Below are 19,519 nucleotides of genomic sequence, written 5' to 3'. Positions count from 1 at the left end.
GCTGTGTTAGGATGAGATCATGGCTTACTGTCCCTGTGATCTGTGTCATGGTGCTACAGAGTGCTGCATCCAGGCATCCAGGCTGTGTCCACTAACATTTAATTGTTATTCTGCTACATAGAAATATAATCCAGTGGTTCTCAAATACTTTGCACACAATCATAGAAAAAAAAATAGAAAGAAATGCATTTTGTATGGTGACTTAATGCATACATACATATACATATTGTACCATAAACCAGAGTTTCACAAAACAATAATTATCCTTAGATATGGGATAGACCTTTAGCTCTGATATTTTCTATTCTATTTCATTTCATTCTGTGACCTTTTATTCTATTTTAATATACTGGGTGTGACTTTTAAAATAGATTTCATGACAAACTAATGGGTCATAACTATCAATTTAAAAAACAGTACCAGGATATGTCTGGAAAGGTTTATCCCCTGCCCTCACCAGAGCCACTCCCCGGCAGCTTCTCCTACCTCTCCCACCACCTCCATGCTCCCAGGTGAACTTGTGCTACCTTCAGCTTCATTGTGGATGCCACTTGGAATGCCTGGTGGCTTCAGTAATACTCCACCCCAACAAACAGATGAATGGCAAAGGAAGTGTGAGTGTGGGGAAGCCACACTTCCTTTCACTTCTGCATTTCTTTTTGCCTCTATGCCACCTCAACCACAGGGGTTACTAGAGGTAGACTACACTTCAGGATTGGGGAGACCTAAAGGAATTTAGACGTTCAGTTAGAAAAGTTTATCAATGCAAGCTTCACTGACTATCATCTTAATCCAAGGGAGTGCACCAAAGAAAGTGAAGCTCTTCATATGGGGTCTCCTTATGGACAAACCTCAGTGCTTAGCCATGGCCTCCATGACACATCATACAGTTCCCAATACCAACTTAGTTAGCCTGGCTGGTAGACGCTGAGAGCTTTTAGAAATACCCATGCACAGAGCTGCAAACCCAGAGATTCACATTGAACTGGTTGGAAATGGGGCTTGGGCATTGGAATTTTTGAAAGCTCCCTATGTGTTTCTAATGAATGACCAGGGCTGAGGAACATTGGGATTGACTGACCTGACTAGGGATCTTCAAGAGGGAAGTCCACTGGGGGGCTTTTCAAGATGTTCTCACCCCCTTGAGGCACACAAGAATTCTTCCTGAGCACATAGAGATGAGCTATGGAATTAGACACACAGATACTTCTCCCCAAAACAAATAATCACTAGAGTCAATGAAGTTTACATACATGTTAAGAAAGAAAAACTGCCATAGGACACATAATTTGCACAGACCCTTTCATTATTATAAAAAATCGTATTAGCCTCCTTACCCTCACCTCCTTATTCAGTCTCTACTTCCCAGGCTGGAAACTTAGATGTTCCCGCATAAAATGGATTTTAATCATACAGCTCTCTAGTTGCTTCAGCTTTGAAGTATTTTCTTCTCTGTATCTTATGTTAGTGTTTCTCTAATTTTAATATACACAGGAATCACCTCAGTTCTTGCTGAAATACAGTTTCTGATTCAGTAGGTCTGAGGAGGGGCTCTGGATTCTGTATTCCTAATCAGCTCCCAGGTGATGCTGATGCTGCTGGTCTACTCTTTGAGTTTAGGCCTTAAAACAGATTGGCTTCTGGCCACAGATCCCCTACCTGACTGCTCTAAGCAGGTAAAAAGCTATGTGGGAGTTTGTAATGGTTCCATGAAGTATACTCACAGACCTGAGGTCGAGGGAGGGGGAGGGATTTCTCCTCTGGCTATAGAGAAGCTTCTTTCAGCAAATTGGCCTTCCGAGTCAGGGCCTTTTCAGCCTCCCCAGCTTGTGGGAGGGTATGGGGCTTATTGGAAAGGCCCCAGTTCTCATTGTAGCTGAGACCTTCCCTCTTTGTCTCCCCTTGGCTGGTTGACTTTGATCTTGGTTCTGATAACATCAAAAGCATCATGGTTTAGGTACCAGCATCTTTAGGATTGGAGAGTTTAATAAACCCCGGGGAACAATCACCAGTGACTACACAAAGAGCCTACTTCTTTATAGTAGCACCATAACAGCTAATTTATATAAATATATAAATGAAGAAATACCAAGAAGTTAAAGAAAACAAAGAACTTCTAAGCAGAAAAATATGTATTGCTGCTTCTTACTAGAAGGTGAAGATCCAGTTCGACACATTTGGCTCCCTCTGGATTTCTTTTAGCAGTTAAGATCCTGGCTAATTGATTATATTATTACTTTCCTATTCAGTAATTTGCTAAAACCACAACATCTTGATTACATATCTTCTTTTTTGATACCCAGGCAGTCTCCTATCTGATCAGGATCTCTTAGCAGCAAACCCCCTCCCCTCCTTTCAGTTCTTTCAATGGAGCCTGCCTTGGCCACAGATACCCCACCCCCACAAAGCCTTTTTATCAGGGAGCTCAATATCACTATCATTTGAGCTCAGCTCTTTCTGGCTAACTTCCTAAAGGATCTATTAGGATTATAAAGGACAGGATCATCTCCCTCAACAAAATAAAACATGGTCCTCTAAGGTCCTCTCTAAGGAAAAGGGGAAATTTGCCTTGCGACAAAGAACTGCTGAACTTCTTAGTGCTGATTTTTTAATGCTCTCTTCTCTCCTCGTCTACCGAGAGCCATTTTCCTGTTCTGAAAGCTGCTACTGACTGCCTACGCCACACCACAGGTCTTATGGGTACCTCCCTCTTAATATTCTTGCCATGTGCGTAACCACAGGTGAACCTACAATCTGTTCAGCGCACAGCTGAGAGAGGGTGGGAATATTTAAACAAGGCTTTACTAAAAACTAGAGCAGTGAATCTCAAACTCATATGTCTAAAAATCCATGGGAGGATATTAACCGCTTTAATATCAGATAATAAGTTCCTAAACCCAAAGATTCAGTTTCAGTGGGCCTGGGAGGGTTCTGAGTGATTCTGAGCAACATGGTCTAAGGATTACATTTTGAGAAACACTAGCGAAGAGATTTTTTAAAATGAGATAAAAATAAAAAGAAATAAACTGAGAGAATAGCATACAACTAAATGGGACCAGTTTGTAAGTTTGTGTTCTGAAGCTCTAAGATCCTATTATGTCCTATCTCCAGGAAAATGGAACATCAACCTCTTGGGCATCCATGCATATGCATGGTACCCCAGAAGGTATTGCCTCTTCCTCCCAGAGTTCACATTCTAAATAGCCAAAATAAAATCAAATGATCCTAAGCATTCTCCTCCCAAATAACAATGAGTTGCTTAAAACATTTTCTGGAATGAGAACTATTCATATAAACAGAAATAGTATGATTTGTTTTATTTACTTGTATTTTAATTGCATGCTGTGTTCAGTAGGCAGTGGATCAGATTCAAGAGGCTTTGTAATTTCCCTTTTCCTAGTGACAAAGGTGAAAAACTGATCTCTACATTAATAATGTTTGTTCTGGGGTGAAAGAAATGGATTGACATTTTAGAAATAAATATGTCACTTTGAAGTTGCATTTTAATTTACTTTTTTTATTATGGTCCTAGATTCTGTAAGTTTAGCATATAATTAAAATAAGGATATACTCTATTTTTGTTCAAGTGTAATCTTAATACAAGGAAAACTCAAATAGCCTGAATTTTAGATAATGAAACTTAAATTTAAAGCAGATTGATGGATTTATGACTGGTACCTATCTCCAAGGTTAACATTGTATTATGGTCTACAAAGCAAAAGTGTTTTAGTTTGAGAGTGTTCCACTTGAGAACCTTGGATTCAAGGCAATGAGAATGAGAAAGGTGTTTGTATGACTACATTTGGCTGGGACAAATTCTACTGGATGCAGGGCTGATAAGTTAGCCCATGTGCTATAGCAGAGCATTAACCTTTTAGTTGTTGAGTAGTGAGGACAGATAGAGGGACAGGATAGCAGCTGGGACTTTGGTGGCTAGGGACAGCTTGAGGCAGAAACTCTTTCAGAAGCAATTCAGAACTGATTCAGAAATACAGTGTTTGGATATTTTCCACCAACTCCAATTTGCACTAGAAACAGAGAAGAATGATCAGTTCCAGCCTCTATATGAAAGAAGAGAAGGAAAAGATAACAAAAAGAGAAAGCAAAGTAAATCAACGAGGATGTCTTATGCTGTGCTACTGAACAGTATCTCACTATAGAATACTGAATTGAAATAAATACAATTTTGCTCAGCTTAATTTTTGGAGCCATATCATTGTTCTAAAGAAACAAATGGGAGGAGTACAAGCTTAAATTAGATGAATATTTAGCATGTACCTGAAATCACAGCAATATGTATTAATGGCTATCATGGTCTGATGTGCCATTTTCCATGTTCATACAGTTAATTATATCTTTTGGAGGTACTCCAAAAGATATAATTAACTATATGAACACGGAAAAATCTTCTATCAGATATCTAAAGGGAAATGAAGAAGAGCAAAAAAACTCTTCTTGTAGACACCTAAAGGGAAATAAAGCAAATTAACTATGGCTTAAGCCCTGTTACTTTTGAACTGGTAGGAGAAAAACTCAAAGGAAATAATGTAATTTGTATGTATGAAGTACTGCTGTATATGTGGTAGGAGAACAACTCGGAGGAAATAACATAATTTGTATGTATGAAGTACTGATGAATATGTGGTCTATGACAAGTATGGTAATATGAAAGTCCACAAAGAAATAAATTAGCAGAAGAATCATGTCTCTGAACAAATAAGGAACAGCTACACTTCACTAAAGAGAGTGGCGCCTGGTGGGGAGAGGCATAGAATTTGTGATTGGCCAAGATTTCAGTGCAGATCATGGCATTGTCTCTTAAATGCTTAATAATCAGGAGTAAACTTATTATGTACCAGTTTTTCTTTCCTAAAAAACAAGTATCATAAGCTTCAGGTTGGTGTGAGGATTAAATTCAATAATACGCATAAATTGTCTTATTCATAATAAGTAATCAACCAAAGCTAGCTACAACAATCATCAAAAATTAAGTAGTCAAATATGGAAGAGTCTAGGAGAAATCCAGAAGTTGATTAATTTTATGGAAATGTTTTTTTTTTTTCAGTTATAGCCTTTGTATTTATTTATCAGATGAGTTTTCAGCAGATGTCTTTCACACATCTTGCTCACTCAGTTCTGTTCTTGTCAGCATGCCATTGTCAAAAAACTTGTGAGTAGACTGATATTAGAGCAATAGAATGAACCCACCTCTCTTACTGAGATAGTCAAAGACATAGAGAGGGAACCTAAATGATATTATTTTCTTTTCAGAGTGTATTTGCTTATAAGTTATTTCTGGTCTGTGGTGTAAATATGTAAAGAAAAAGCCCTGAAATATAAAATATATATTTATTAATTTATTACCCTTAAGGTTAAAAAAGGTAACATAAATTTTAATTCATTTTAAAGACAAAAAGAAAAAGGAAAAAATGTTTAGCCTCAAGTACCAGATAAAGACTCTGATCCAGTATTTGTGTTGAGACAAAGGAAACTATAGAGAAAAGAAAACTAGAGCAGCGAACACTGAAATAATCCCAGGAGAAATGAGATCACTGGTCACATCCAACTCAGCTGCAAATGCAGTTTCCAACCCCGAGAATCAGCCCTAACAGGTGAGTTGAGGGCTTTATTGCTTGCCGTGTGAGGAAAAAGTTACCTTTCTGAGCTTGCGTCCTCTGAAGACTCCTGAAGACTCTGAGAAGACACCTCTGTCTTTCTCTCATGGTTTTGCCATCAGTGAGAACCTAAATCATTGGAAGGAGCTAGAGAATCAGTAAGTTTGGACTTCTTTAGTTCCATATTATAAAAAACTCATCCACCAGTTAGCACATTTTATATGGAAATGTGCCCATTATAGTATGTTATTGCCCCTGAGAAAATAAATCAAAATAGTACTTAAAGAATCTGGAGAAGCCCAGTCATCAGGTTGTTTGATAGACTCACATTTCAACTAATGGGGACAGCTTGTTCGTCATTTCTGAGGGATATCTTCCTTCCAAACATCACTTCCAAGCTCTTCAAAGTTGTCCCCTTTAAATTTTCTTAAAATCCACCCATCTTTGTGTACTTCAAACTAATTTGGTACTTTTGTGAGTTTCCTGTGGAAAATTCTATAAATTCACACTGACAGGGCAAAATAAATGAAACCAGAAACAGGGAAATACATATGAATCATCTAACAAGGGTCGGGCATTGTTATACACATTAGGGAGACAGGGAGAACAGGGCACACAGGGCCCCTTTCTGCTATATGCAAGCAAACAAAAACACACAATAAAATAATGTAGGCTAGGATAGGAGATATGAAGGGAAAAAAACACCAAACAAAACAAGGGGTTTAGACAGAAAGTCACAAGAGAGTGGCTTTTAGATAGGATGGTTAGTTTGGCTTTTTGGAGGCTGTGACATTTAAGCTGAGGCCTGAAAAGGAGGGGATAGCAAAGAGTAAGTGGGAGAGCATCCGGACAATGAGAATAGCAAAGGCCCTGAGTTGGGAAAGAACTTGGCTTGGCTGCAGAAGAAGCAGACCAGCAAGGGTCTGTTGCAGCATTAAGGCAGTAGACACTAGTGATCAGATCAGGGTGGTGGCAGCAAAGGTTCAGGGCAGTGGGTTGAGATATGTTAGGGGTGGGACTGACATTTCTTGTCAGTGGATTGGGCATGAGAAATTGAGAAACAGGACTCCTCCCAGGTTGCTAGCCTGAGACGTGGGGATGGTGGTGCCATTTACTGAGTAAAGGAACAGGTTTTGGAGGAAAAAACTTGTGTTCCATTTTAGACATGTAAGGTTTGAGATAACTGCATGACATCCAAGTGGAGTTATAAGAGAGACAGTTCTGTACCTGTGTCTGAAGTTCGGAGAGGGGAGTGCTCCGATCTGAAGAAATAACTGGGAATTGTCAGCCTAAATCCCATATTGTTATTGAATCCATGGGAATGGATGTGATTTCCCAGGAAGCATGTATCTAGAATTGAGGCCTGGTTTGAGTGAATGTAAAGAAGCCTCTATACATGGTACCCATCCTTGATGGTTCTCTCCATTCTCGAAAGCTCAGCTGAATAATTAGTATTTAGGAAGAATCCTTTGGACCCTCTAAAATTCTTCTCTGTACTAAACCAGGCCACTGACTGTATTTTGATGCTGTACCTGAACACAGAATGGCTTTTATTAGATCATGCGATCAGCCTCTATTGAAGAACTTTATAAGAAATCATGCAAGAAGCATCCTGGTGTTTAGCAGCAGGAGCTTCTGTTTCCCTGACTTCACAGAGGAAACTGAGACACAGGGAAGTTAAGGAACACACCCTTAGTTATGCAGCTTCTGAATTTTCAATCACTTTATTATATTACATCAACTAACAGAAATGATAATCAGTCTAGAGGCACCATTTAATTTGTCCTTCTGAGGTTATTTAGGGGCAAGTGGAAGAAAAAAAAGTAGAGAAATCTGGAGACAGGGCATTCACATGATGTTCCCACTACTGATGGACTGCAACAGAAACTGCCCTTCCTGTCTCCGGCCCAGCCCTATGTTGGAAAGCCAACCCGTAAAACAGTTCAGTACAACTCCCAGAGGAGGCATTAGCAAAGTTCCCTGGGTAAATACCTGTCTGCTTCACATATACTTTCTAATGAGAGGATGATAATCAATAGCAATGAGGCAATAGTTGGTCACCTTCTACCTTACCACTTCTACTTTTCTATTTTTCTTTTCTTCCACCTTACCACTTCTACCAATTCTCCAGCTTCTTGTCTTCTTGCCTTTCTCCTTCTTCTTGTTCTTTGAGACAGGGTCTCACTCTGTCACCCAGGCTGGAGTGCAGTGGCACCATCACGCCTCACTACACCTTGACCTCCTGGGCTCAGGTGATCCTCCCACCTCAGCCTCCTGAGCAGCTGTGACCACAGGCAAGTGCCAGCAAACTTTTTTGTATTTTTTTGTAGAGATGGGATTTCACCATGTTGCCCAGGCTGGTTGTGAACTCCTGGGCTCCAGCAATCCACCTGCGTCAGCCTCACGAAGTGTTAGGATTACAGGCATGAGCCCCTGTGCCCAGCTGTTTTTCTTATTTAATTTTCATTTTCTACTGGGTTCTTTTCTCCCCTCTGTAATTCCTTGTTCTTATTTCTTATGTATGTTTAGCCTGTTGGTGTTGTCTAGTCTGGATTTTCTTCTTAGCCTAGGACAGATCTTTTCAAATTCTGTTCATCTTTTTCCCAACTAGTTTCAAAATGCAGAGCTGAGTGTTCTGTTTTACATATACCAACATTTGTATGCATGACTTGTTATTTTTATGTTATTGTTACCTGTGTCTTTTATCATTGTATTCTGACAATCCTTAATGACAAGTGATCATGTCAGGATAACTTTGGTTCAGTTCTGAGCACATGAGTGCAGATGTTTTTAAAATGTCAGATAAATGAGATAAAAAGCTGAGTTGATCAGATTAGTTAAGAGGAAAAGGGCAGGCACAGTGGTTTATGCCTATAATCTCAGCACTTTGGGAGACAGGGATAGGAGGATCATTGAGCCTAGGAGTTCAAGATCAGCCTGGACAACATAGTGAGACCCCATCTCTACAAAAAATAAAAAATTAGCTGGGCATGGCAGAACGTGCCTATAGTTCTAGCTTCTTAAGAGGCTGATGTGGGAGGATTGCACCACTGCCACTGCACTCCAGCCCCGGCGACAGAGAGAGACACTGTCTCAAAAAAAAAGGAGAGTGATTATTTTCCTCACAGAGAAAAAAAATCTTCTCCAAAAAAGAAGTGTTCTGAATATATTTAGATTTTGATTTATAGAGTGTTTTACTTGACAAGAGCGGTCACGAGAGGAAAAATGGAATTCTAAATTGCTTCATAGCCTTTGCTTCCTGAAGATGAGCAAGAAATAAAAATAAAGCATTTCAGAAATTAAGACGTAACTCCATGAAAATGTGTTTTGATTTACCAGAATTTTCAGGAAAGCATTGCTTGTGTAATGCCAGAGATACTATGTCACAAAATTCTGGTTAATCATTAAATAATATCTTTTTTAATTGAATAATTCCTAGTACTTGCTGTGTCCCTGGCACTAGGCTAAGTGCAGGGGCAGCCTGTGCCCTCACCCAGCTGTGCAGGGAGCGTGAGAGCAGGGCTCAGCAGCTGAGACACCGTGTGTGAAAAATTTCCTGTGAGATTTGCACAGGTGTCATGGGAGGGACATAGTATACGGAAGCAATCAGACAGATTAAAAGATGGTGCGGTGGGAGAACAACCTAATTTGGGGACCATCCAGTATGGAAAGGAAATGAAAACTTGAACGCATCTTGAAAGATCTCATAAGAAAGACTGCTGACTTTTTGAAGTAATCTCAGAGCAAACACAATGCTTTTGTTATTTTCTTGGTTGGCCACACTGAGTGTGTCTCACGCTGAATCCATCAGGGCAGGTAAGCAAAGAAATCAATCATGGAATCTAGTGAACAGAATAGTCGGGGCTAAGCAGACAACTCTGTGATAACAAAAGGGAAGCTCCATGTCAGGGGTGCATGTGAGCTTCTTGGGAAGAGGCAACAGAGACGTGAAGACAGGCATGCACAGATGTAGGCTCTCTCCCGCTGCCTGGCACGCTGGGCTCCACCCAGTCTTTCAGCATCCACCTGATGATAATTAAGGCTCCAGTTCCTCTAATTTACCACTTACTATCCGATTGTTCATTGCCCCCTAATTTCTTCTTACTTTTTAGTCTTCATTTGGCCTCTAACTGGCATAGAAAACTTCTGGACTCACAGAGGTTTCTTCCAGCCTGTTTGGAGGTGGAGGGGCCTGGTATAGTACGTTCTGGCAGAAGCTCCACTCAGTCCCTAAGTCCCCTCACTGGCCCTCCTGACATGAAAGGCCTTGAGGTGGGTAAGAGTCTTGCCTCACCAGCTGAGCTGTGCGAGACCTGTGACATTCTTTACTTCTGGGTTTACTTTTATTTATTCTAGTAGATGTGTGAAACAACCTCAGGCAATTCAGGGTCTCTCCCTGCCTTCCTCTGGGGCAGTGCCTCTTTCAGGGAGAGTCACACAGGGCCAAGGTGAGTTTGGGGTGGGCCACCCTTGCTCCCGCTCGGTCTTGAGTCTTCATCCATGCAGGTCCACACCGCCCAGTCCCACCAGTGGGGCCTCCTCAGGCTATCTCTCAGGGCATGTTCTGAAGCCCCCTGCACTGTCCTGGGACACTGCTGAGCTCTGTGAGGCTGGCTCAGGGGCAGCTGCCCAGGCTTCCTGCAGCCATTTCAACTCAAGCCCGCTGTGAGGCTTGGAGCAGGGTCTGGAGTGGCAGGTGTAAAGGAGTACACTGCAACTGTGCTGGGCCACACTTCTGCCCCTAGCTCACCCTAGAGGACTGCCAATAACCCATCTCCTGTGGGCTCCTCCCAGGGACCCGTATCAATGTCTAGTTCTCTTCCTTCCTCTGGCTGCCTCCCTTTCCCGTTGTAAAGACTGTTGTTATCTACAGGCTGGGAGGATCCTGCGATGCCTGATCAGATTCCTCCAAAGCTGTCAGGTATGCCCAGAGCTCTTTCCCCTCAACTCTGAAGGTGAACCTCTGCATTCTGTGGTGTCGCGGCCACTCTAAGCAATGACTACTGCAGGAATTATAAGGGACAGAGCCTCACTGAATATGCCGTACTGTATTGTCCTCACAGAGCTCACATAGTTGAAAAGGACCTTCGAGCTCATCCACCCCCAATCCTCAGCTGTGTTTGGGCCTTTCTATAGTATCCCATACTTTAATGGCAGGATCCTTACTCGGCCCTGGACAGCCCCTTCAGTTGCTGAACAGTGCCATCTTTACCAAAGTCTCCCTATGACATTTGTACCTCAGTCAGGTCTGTCCTTGGCGTCACACCCAATGCGTCTTCTCCATGTTCCCATGATGCTCCTGGCTGCTCAGGCCCCAGCTGACCAGCCTGGAAAGGAAAGGACCTCCAACCACAGGAAAAGGCTTTGGGCAGAGGTTGTCAGCCTGAGCCCGGCTGAGCCTTTCCTGCTGCCTGCCCTGTTTTCTGGCAGGCCTCTGCTTCAGGGATTCTGCACAGTGGAAAGTTAGCTGCCTGTCATCAAGACCATCTGTAGGTTTCCCTTGTGCTGACAGTGTAGCCTCTGCCTTCTCAGTCAGGAGCAGCACAGATGCCTGGGCTCACCCTAGACATCTAACAGAGTGGATCTGGCATTCTGTACTCACACGTTTGACAAAAGCTCTTTAGATGATTGTAGCACATACCAAAGGAGAGAAGTCTGCTATGAGTGATTGTGAAGCAATTTGCCAATTGTAAAATTAAATTAGAAGTAGAGGTAACATCTGTGCATTCAGTGACAGTTCTTCATTAGCACCCGACTATTAATCCACAGCTTTCTGTCAAGTGAACTGGAGCTTGAGTCTTCGTGCTTTCACTGATACCTACCTTTTCCTTTTCTCTCTCCCTTTCTCCATCCTTTTCTCCTCCTCTTTCTTCCTTCCTTTCTCAAACATTTACCGAGTTCCTATATGTACAGGCAGTGGGCTAGGTACCAGATAGAAAATGATGAATCCGACCAAGACCCTGGCCTCAAAGAGCTCACATTCAGACAAGTGAACATATTAAGTGTTGGAGGTTGTATCAGTTGTCTATTGCTGTGCAACAAATCACTTCAAAATTTAGCAGTTTCAAGCCACATTTAATGTCTCATTGTTTTTGGGCACCAGGAATTCAGGTGGCTTAGCTGGGTCCTCTGGCTCAGGGACCCTCACAAGGCCACAGTTAAGGTGTTGGCCTGAGCTGCAGTCATGTCAGGGCTCAGCAGCAGGAAGAGCCACTTCCAAGCTCATGTGACTGTTGCCGGGCTCCTCTCTGGCTGTTGGCCAGAGGCATCCCTCAGTTCCCTGCCACATGGGCCTCTCTACGGAGCAGTTCAAAACAGGGAGGCTGGCTTCCTGCAGGGTGAGCAAGCCAGAGAGCCAGAGAGGGTGAGCCTGAAGGCAGCCAGCACTTTTTTGTGACCTAATCTCAGAAGTGACATCCATTACTCTTGCCACATTCTATTTGCTAGGAGTTATTGGGTCCAGCCCGTGCTCAAAGGGAAGAGGTTACAAAAATATCTTAAACAAATTCCACTGCAGGAGCCATTTGTGTGACACGTGATTAATGAATACCAGGACATGGGGCCCTTGGGGGCATGTTAAAGGACCCCCACAGTAGAGGTATTGTCATAATATCTTTTTTTTTTTTTTTTTTTTTTGACAAGAGTTTCTCTCTTGTTGCCCAGGCTGGAGTGTAATAGTGTTGGCGTGATCTTGACTCATCACAACCTCTGCCTCCCAGGTTCACACAATTCTCCTACCTCAGCCTCACAAGTAACTGGGATTATAAGCGCGCACCACCATGCCCGGCTAATTTTATATTTTTAGTAGAGATGGGGTTTCTCCATGTTGATCAGGCTGGTCTCAAACTCCCGACCTCAGGTGATCTGCCCGCCTCAGCCTCCCAAAGTGCTGAGATTACAGACATGAGCCACCGCACCCGGCCCATAATATCTTTAAAGACATTTAAAAACTCAAATCACCTGGCCCAAACACAGCAAATTAAAAACATCAATTATCCTTTCTTTAAGATGCCATAAGGAAGGTATGTGAAGAAACTTCCATAGGATTAGGCTAAAGTCCCAAAGAATAAAGACAGTTCCTCATTCCTGTTTCTCTACTTTGCTAAAAGGTACACTCAGATGCTGTCTCTAATGGAGAATTGAGATAAACTTCACCAGGCCTGCTTAATCAAGTATATCTCCCCTCCAAAAATAAAAAGGAAAGAAAGAAAGAGACCAGTGCCAGTGAGACAGGTAGGGGATATTCAACTGTCCCTATTTAGTTCCAGAAAAACTAAGGTGTTACAAATTCAATGTATCTGGTTAGACTCAATATGTTTTGTATTCAAGTTTCCAACCAGCAAAATTTGTGACCTTATTAAGAATACTAGTTCATACTCAATACCCAAAAGAAAGATTTCCATTCCAGAATCTAGTCTACTAGCTTGGTTATTATTCATTTATAGTGTCAGATCAGAGAAAGATTGAAGGCATTCCTAATTAGTTGCCTTGGGATATAATACATTTGAAATAACATCACTTGATATTTCAGTGTCTGTTAAGCCTGATTTATAGGGACTTGTGTTTCAGTCTAAAAGATTAATCATGTATCACATAAATGGATCCTGCAGTGCAATTTGTTTAAGATTTCTAAAAGTATATTCACATGTACCATCATTTAAACAGAAACAAATGCAGATCGGAAGTATCTAAGTATTTTATAAAGGACATATGATACTTCACCAAAGAATCCCACTATTTTAATTAACATAATTTGCTGACATTGACTTGAGACCCACATGTGTAGATTCTAACTCAGTCTAACAAGCGTAAGCACAGTGGCCCTTGCAAACCCTCTGAGAGAAAGGTCAGAGACCTGAGACTGAGTTAAAGGAGATGTCCTCATTGCCTGGGTAGTTTCCTCATTGACATTCAACACTCCACTTGCCTTCTTGCAAAACAAAAAACAGTTAGCCCTGCATGTTGACCTACCTGAAAGGTCTTTGTTAATTGAAACACTGCTGCAAATTCATAGTTTTTTTTTTTTTAACTTACAGAGACAAAATAAAGCCAAATCATACTTATAACTCAAAAGTTAGAATTGTTTTGCTAATTTTGTAAATGAGCAAATTTATCTTCTTAGTCAAAATTCAGTTTGGAAATATTCCATATCACGTACAGGTTTCTAATACTCAACTACAGCCACTTTTGAGGGACTCGATTTTGAATCTTCAGAGTATCAGATATTGTTTTTCCTCCCATAACATTATTTTATTATTCTAAAATGCTTGTAATTTCATACTAAAGAAAATGTGACCCCAGGGTTGGCCATGGTGGCTCAGCCCTGTAATCCTAGCACTTTGGGAGGCCAAGGCAGGTGGATCGCTTGAGCCCAGGAGTTCAAGACCAGCCTGGAGAACATAGGGAGTCCCTGTTTCTACAAAAACTAAAACACAAAAATTAGCCAGGCACAGTGGTGTGTACCTGTGGTCCCAGCTACTTGGGAAGCTGACGTGGGAGGATTTCTACAGCCTGGGAGGTCAAGGCTACAGTGAGCCATGATCATGCCACTGCACTCATGCCTGAGTGACAGATTGGGACCCTGTAAAAAAAAAAAAAAAAAAAAAAAAAAAAAAAAAGAAGAGAGAGAGAAAGAGAGAAAGCAAGCAAGCAAGCAAAAGAAAAAGAAGAAAGAATGAGAAAAGAAAGAAAGAAAGAAAGAAAGAAAGAAAGAGAAAGAAAGAGAGAGAGAGAAAGCAAGAAAAAAAGAAAGAATGAAAAAAGAATAAAAGAAAAGAAAGAAAGAGAGATAAAGAGAGAGAGAAAGCAAGAAAAAAAGAAGAAGAAAGAATGAAAAAAGAATAAAAGAAAAGAAAGAGAGAGAGAGAAAGAGAGAGAGAGAGAGATAAAGAAAGCAAGGAAGGAAGGTGATCCCAAATGAGAGATATACTGAGAAGAAATGCTTGGAAACCTGTCATAATGCATAACTTATAGAGGAATGAATGTGAACAAGAAAACTTTCATTCTGCAAGGCCAGTTTCCAAAAGAAACACATCAAGTAAGACCAAGGTGGAAACCACAGAAAATAACTTAAATTCTGTTTTCATTTTTTTTTCAAGAACATATTTAAGTTTTAAAGTTTTCCTTTGCCCTCTGCGGGGGCAGGGATCATCTGCCCAAGCTGCTGATAGGGCAATAGAACCCCACAGAGGGGCGGTGACATCAGCAATCAGGTACCAATTAAACCCAAGTGCTCTGATTTTTTCCTCACTACGTTTTAGAAACCCAAAAGCCTCCTGTTTTTTCAAATTTAGAAATTAAGCAACTTTCAAAGCTCCCTTTCTCTGGGCTTTCTGTACAAATAATATAATAAAATGCAGCACAAGTTGAATCTATAATTAACTTGGGGATTTGTCATCACTGGCTCCACAAAGTACACTGTGGGTTTCTAAATAAACTTCCCTTACTGACTGCACAAGTTTCTGCAGAAGTGTCTTTTAGTAGCCTAAAAAAGAAAGGCTGGAAGAGCAATGTTTCTTTCGAACTTTCCAGCAATTATGAAATCCTAAAGAAACAGGTCCACGTTACAAGAGAGGAACTGTGGTGTCAGAAGTAAGTCCTAAGAATAATTACTCTAGTTGGCTCTGTCTTTCCAGAGTTACAGCAATAGGGAGTTCCTTGAACTTCCTACTCAACCGGCAGATGCCTCTGGCATGTTGTGATGTGGTGGGTGTTTTATTCGAAATGGTGAAGTGAAAGAAACAAACAAAATCTCTATGGCCAAAGTCACAATGAAATACAAATGTATGCACAAGCTTGTACTCATATCACACATTATCCATTCTCTCTCTCTCTCTCTCTCTCACACACACACACTGACACACACACACACACACACACACACACACACACCTGTTCTGAAACTCGATTATCTTACCAAGACTGGATAGATGTCTGGTGCTTCTTAATAAAAGTGTCAAAAGTTTCCACAGTGAATTCGTTTGCTGGTCAAAAAATGGGCTCATGCTGCAATGGGTGGAAACTTTCAAGTGGGGACAGTTAAAATAGGAAGTCATAATTTTTGAGCTATAGGAAAAAACGTTTTATGATACCCTCAAGAATTCAGTTTCTTGCTTTTTGTATGACAATGTAATGTTTCACATACTTAGTGACTGCATGACACGTAGTACAATGTTCTGTTTTTCCTTCATGTGATTCCACCTATTTAAAAAGCCACCAGAGCCTGTCTAATGCTTGGAATACTATTTCAAACATTTAAATGATAGCGAGTACTGTAGCAACTTTCTCCAGTAGAAGTATAATGAAGCCACATATGTAAATTTAAATTTTCTAGTAGCTGTATTTAAAAAGTCAAAAGAAACAGGTGAAATTAATTTTAGTAATACATTTTATTTGCCCACGGTATCCATAGCATTGTGACTTCAATATGTAATCATGTATCATGATTCAGATACCACATCAATATATCATAATATAAAAGGTATTAATGAAATATTCTACATATTTCTTAATACTAAATCTTCAAAATCTGGTGAGTATTTTGTACCTGAGGAAAACTCAATTTGGATGCTAAAGTTTTATGAGAAATCCTTAATCTGTACTTAGATTTCATAAAATTTACTGTTGAAAAAGTTGATTCATGTTTCCAAGTTGTTCCAGATATAGTTAAAATAATTTGGGTGTGTAAATAATTGCAATTAAATAATATTAAAAATTCAGTTTCTTAATTATGCTAATGAATTATTGTTGTTTCGAGTGAAGAGCAGCCACCTGTGGCTAGTAGCTACCTCATTAGACAGCGCGGGTTTACATCAATGAATCCTTTTCATCTTTGAGCCACCATAGATCTCACTGGAGATGGATTAATTTTAAAAGATTAAAACTTTGGGCAGAACGAGGCTTGAGAATTTTTTTGATTACTTCATATCATCCCTCCACTTGAAACAAACCACCATCACCAACAGCAAAGCTAAGGTTATGACATAATTTGGGTTTGTCATTTCCGTCCCTTCTGCCACCAACAGCAAAGCTAAGGTTATGACATAATTTGGGTTTGTCATTTCCGTCCCTTCTGCCACCAACAGCAAAGCTAAGGTCATGACATAATTTGGGGTGGTCATTTCTGTCCTTCCACCAGCTAACAGCAAGGAGGGCAGGAGAAAGGGAAGGGAGGAATTGTGCTCTGAGCCCTGCTGAGAGGACAGCTGGGAAGCCAGAGCAGGAGCCCAGAGGAAACCTGCTCTACTTGCTCACCAGGTCTCCTCTCTGGCCATGATCTTCTAGTCCCCTCCCTCACCTTGCCTCCCAGTCACTGCAAACAGCCTTGCATCAACTTACATCTCTGCAATTTCCTTGAGAGTCTTTTGGGAAAGGGTAGAGGTTTTCAAGAATATTAGAAAACATTGCATATGCCTGTGGAAATTATTATCTTAGTTATCCCTGGTAGGATTTTTCTCGTTCCAATTTTTTTTTTTTTTTTTTTTTTAATTGAAGGGAGAGCCCGAACTGCTTCTGGGCCAGAGTTCCAGCTCCCTTTCTTCCCACCTGCATTGCCCCGTGCGTGCGAGAAAACATAGCTCACTTTCCCTATCAGTGAAACATGGTTTCGATGAAGGTTTAAAAAGTTGCTATTTAAAACATCTAGAAGTATGTCTGGTGAATGGAAAGCCCTCAAGAAACAGTAGAGTTTATTATTATTGTTTTACACTATGGATTCCTATAAAGTTTTTCAACAAAACTATATAACTACTATATATAAAATATGAATATTTAAGCACAGCACATCCCACAGTGCACAAAGGAGTGAATGTCTTTTATAATTTGGCAAAAAAATTTATTTTTAAATAAACAAATATTGGGCTTTTTAAAAATATATGAATGTGCCTCACAGCACCATTCTCATTTTATCCTGAAGAGGAGTATGTATTACTTGCAGAACTTCTTTCAAAATCATGCTGTTTGAGTCATTCTGTTGGTACTCATTAAAAACTAATGTGGCCCCCTGCATTGCAAAAGAAAGAAACATTTTTTCCAGTGGTCACTCGTCTGCTTTTCTGTATTAGTTTATCTTTTTTTCCTTATTTTTAGCCTGTTTCTCCTCTCCTTAGCTCACCAGCACCTTATGATATGATAGTCCTCAGCCTGTGGCTCAAGTGGGGACATCAGAGGCCAAACATCCATGACTTTAAGAAAATGTGTGACAATCTTACACCTTGTCCATCCTCTCCCATAACCGATTGCCACTGGTTTTCAAAGGAATTTCAAAAGGTGAAGCCCTATGACTAAGCAATGATTTCCTCCCAGTTTATCATTTCAGATCAATTGACTGTTGTTGCTTTGGGATTAGTAAGATCAGTGACCTTAAACCAGGATCCAGGAGATCAAAACTGAGCAAGGACACCAAGAGAACAATGAATTATTTTCTTATGTAATGCTGATGAAATCATCACTGTGGTGGGTGTGCATCATTATGTGAATTTATGTCATCTGTAAGTGATCAGGTTAGCTAGAAGCTGGGCATCACCGTGTTATGTGATATGTACAGCATGCCATTATAGAGTCTACTTTGGGGCAAGATCCTGAGATATTTAATGGATATTTAGTTGCAATGAGCTTTCTATAGATTTGTCAGAGTTCCAGAAAAGTGGAACTGGAAATGTTATATTAAAGGCAATGGTGGTATGGTAGAAAAAGAATCTTAGAAAATCCAAGTTTGTGTCCTCTCCTCCCACGTACTGTAGACAATTTTACTCCATTGGAGCCTCCATTTCTTCACATGTGATTTGAGCATCAGAATAGCTATACCATGGTGTTTGTGTGAGGATTAAACAAGATAATAACTGTGGTTTTCTAGAACTATTCTTAACCTTCAGTGTTCGGTTACTATTCATTTCAGATTTATGTAATTTCATTTAACCAGGTAAGAAAATGTTCAAATTATATGCTTAAATAAAAACAGTATATTACCATATTCACAAATTATGTAAATTTTGTAATAAATTATTCACATCATAGCATCAAGCCTGAGTTTCTCCCAGCTCTGGGGCTCTAGATATGTACATCCAGCTGCCCATCTGTCATCTCTACTTGGATCTCAGACTTCACATATCCAAAACCAAACTCCTAACCCCTGACTCACCATCCCAACCTAGCCTGTCTTTCTCTAGCTTTCCTCACCTCAGTTAATGACAGTTAATTTTTCCTCATGCTTCCAGTCAGGAAAGTCTAAACTAGCTGGGCACACAGGCTCATGCCTATAATCCCAGTGCTTTGGAAGCCTGAGGTGGATCACTTGAGGCCAGGAGTTTGAGACCACCCTGGGCAACATGACAAGACCCCCTTCTCTACGAAATAAAAATAAAAAATTAGCTAGGCATGGTAACACTTGCCTATAGTCCTGGTTACTCAAGAGGCTTGAGGAGGGAGCATTGCTTGAGCCCAAGAGGTCAGGGCTGTAGTAAGCTACAGTTGTTCCATTGCACTTCAGCCTGGGTGACAGAGCAAGACTCTGTCTCTCTCCCTCTATTAAAAAAAAAAAGAAAAACCAAAATGTTGGAATCATTCCTAATTCTTTATATTATCTTCTGCCTACCATCTAATCTGTCAGCAAATCCTGTTGACTCTACCTTCAAAATGTATCCAAATTCCAGCTGCTCCTCACCTCCTCCTCTGCTACCATCCAGCCCAAACTGCCATCTCTTGCCTGGGTTACTGCCACAGCCTCCTAATGGATCCTCCTACTGTCTTCCTTGTCCTCTTGGCCCACTTGCAACAAAGCAGCCAGTGATACTTTTAAATCTGAAGTCATTTCACATCACTGCTCTGTGTAAAACCCTCCAGTGACTTCCCAATACACTCAGAATCAAAGCTAAAACCTTCACAATGGCCTAACATAGCTCTACATG

General features: G+C 40.7%; 1 protein-coding gene across 3 annotated transcripts in view; it reads left to right on the top strand.

The window, feature by feature from the left end:
• KCNAB1 (potassium voltage-gated channel subfamily A member regulatory beta subunit 1) overlaps positions 1-19,519 on the top strand; it is a 419,409-nt gene that overhangs the window by 216,816 nt on the left and 183,074 nt on the right. The window lies entirely within an intron of this gene.

Source organism: Rhinopithecus roxellana, chromosome 1 (assembly GCF_007565055.1).
Source record: "Rhinopithecus roxellana isolate Shanxi Qingling chromosome 1, ASM756505v1, whole genome shotgun sequence".
Lineage (NCBI taxonomy): Eukaryota > Metazoa > Chordata > Mammalia > Primates > Cercopithecidae > Rhinopithecus > Rhinopithecus roxellana.
This window is presented reverse-complemented; position numbering and strand designations above follow the sequence as displayed.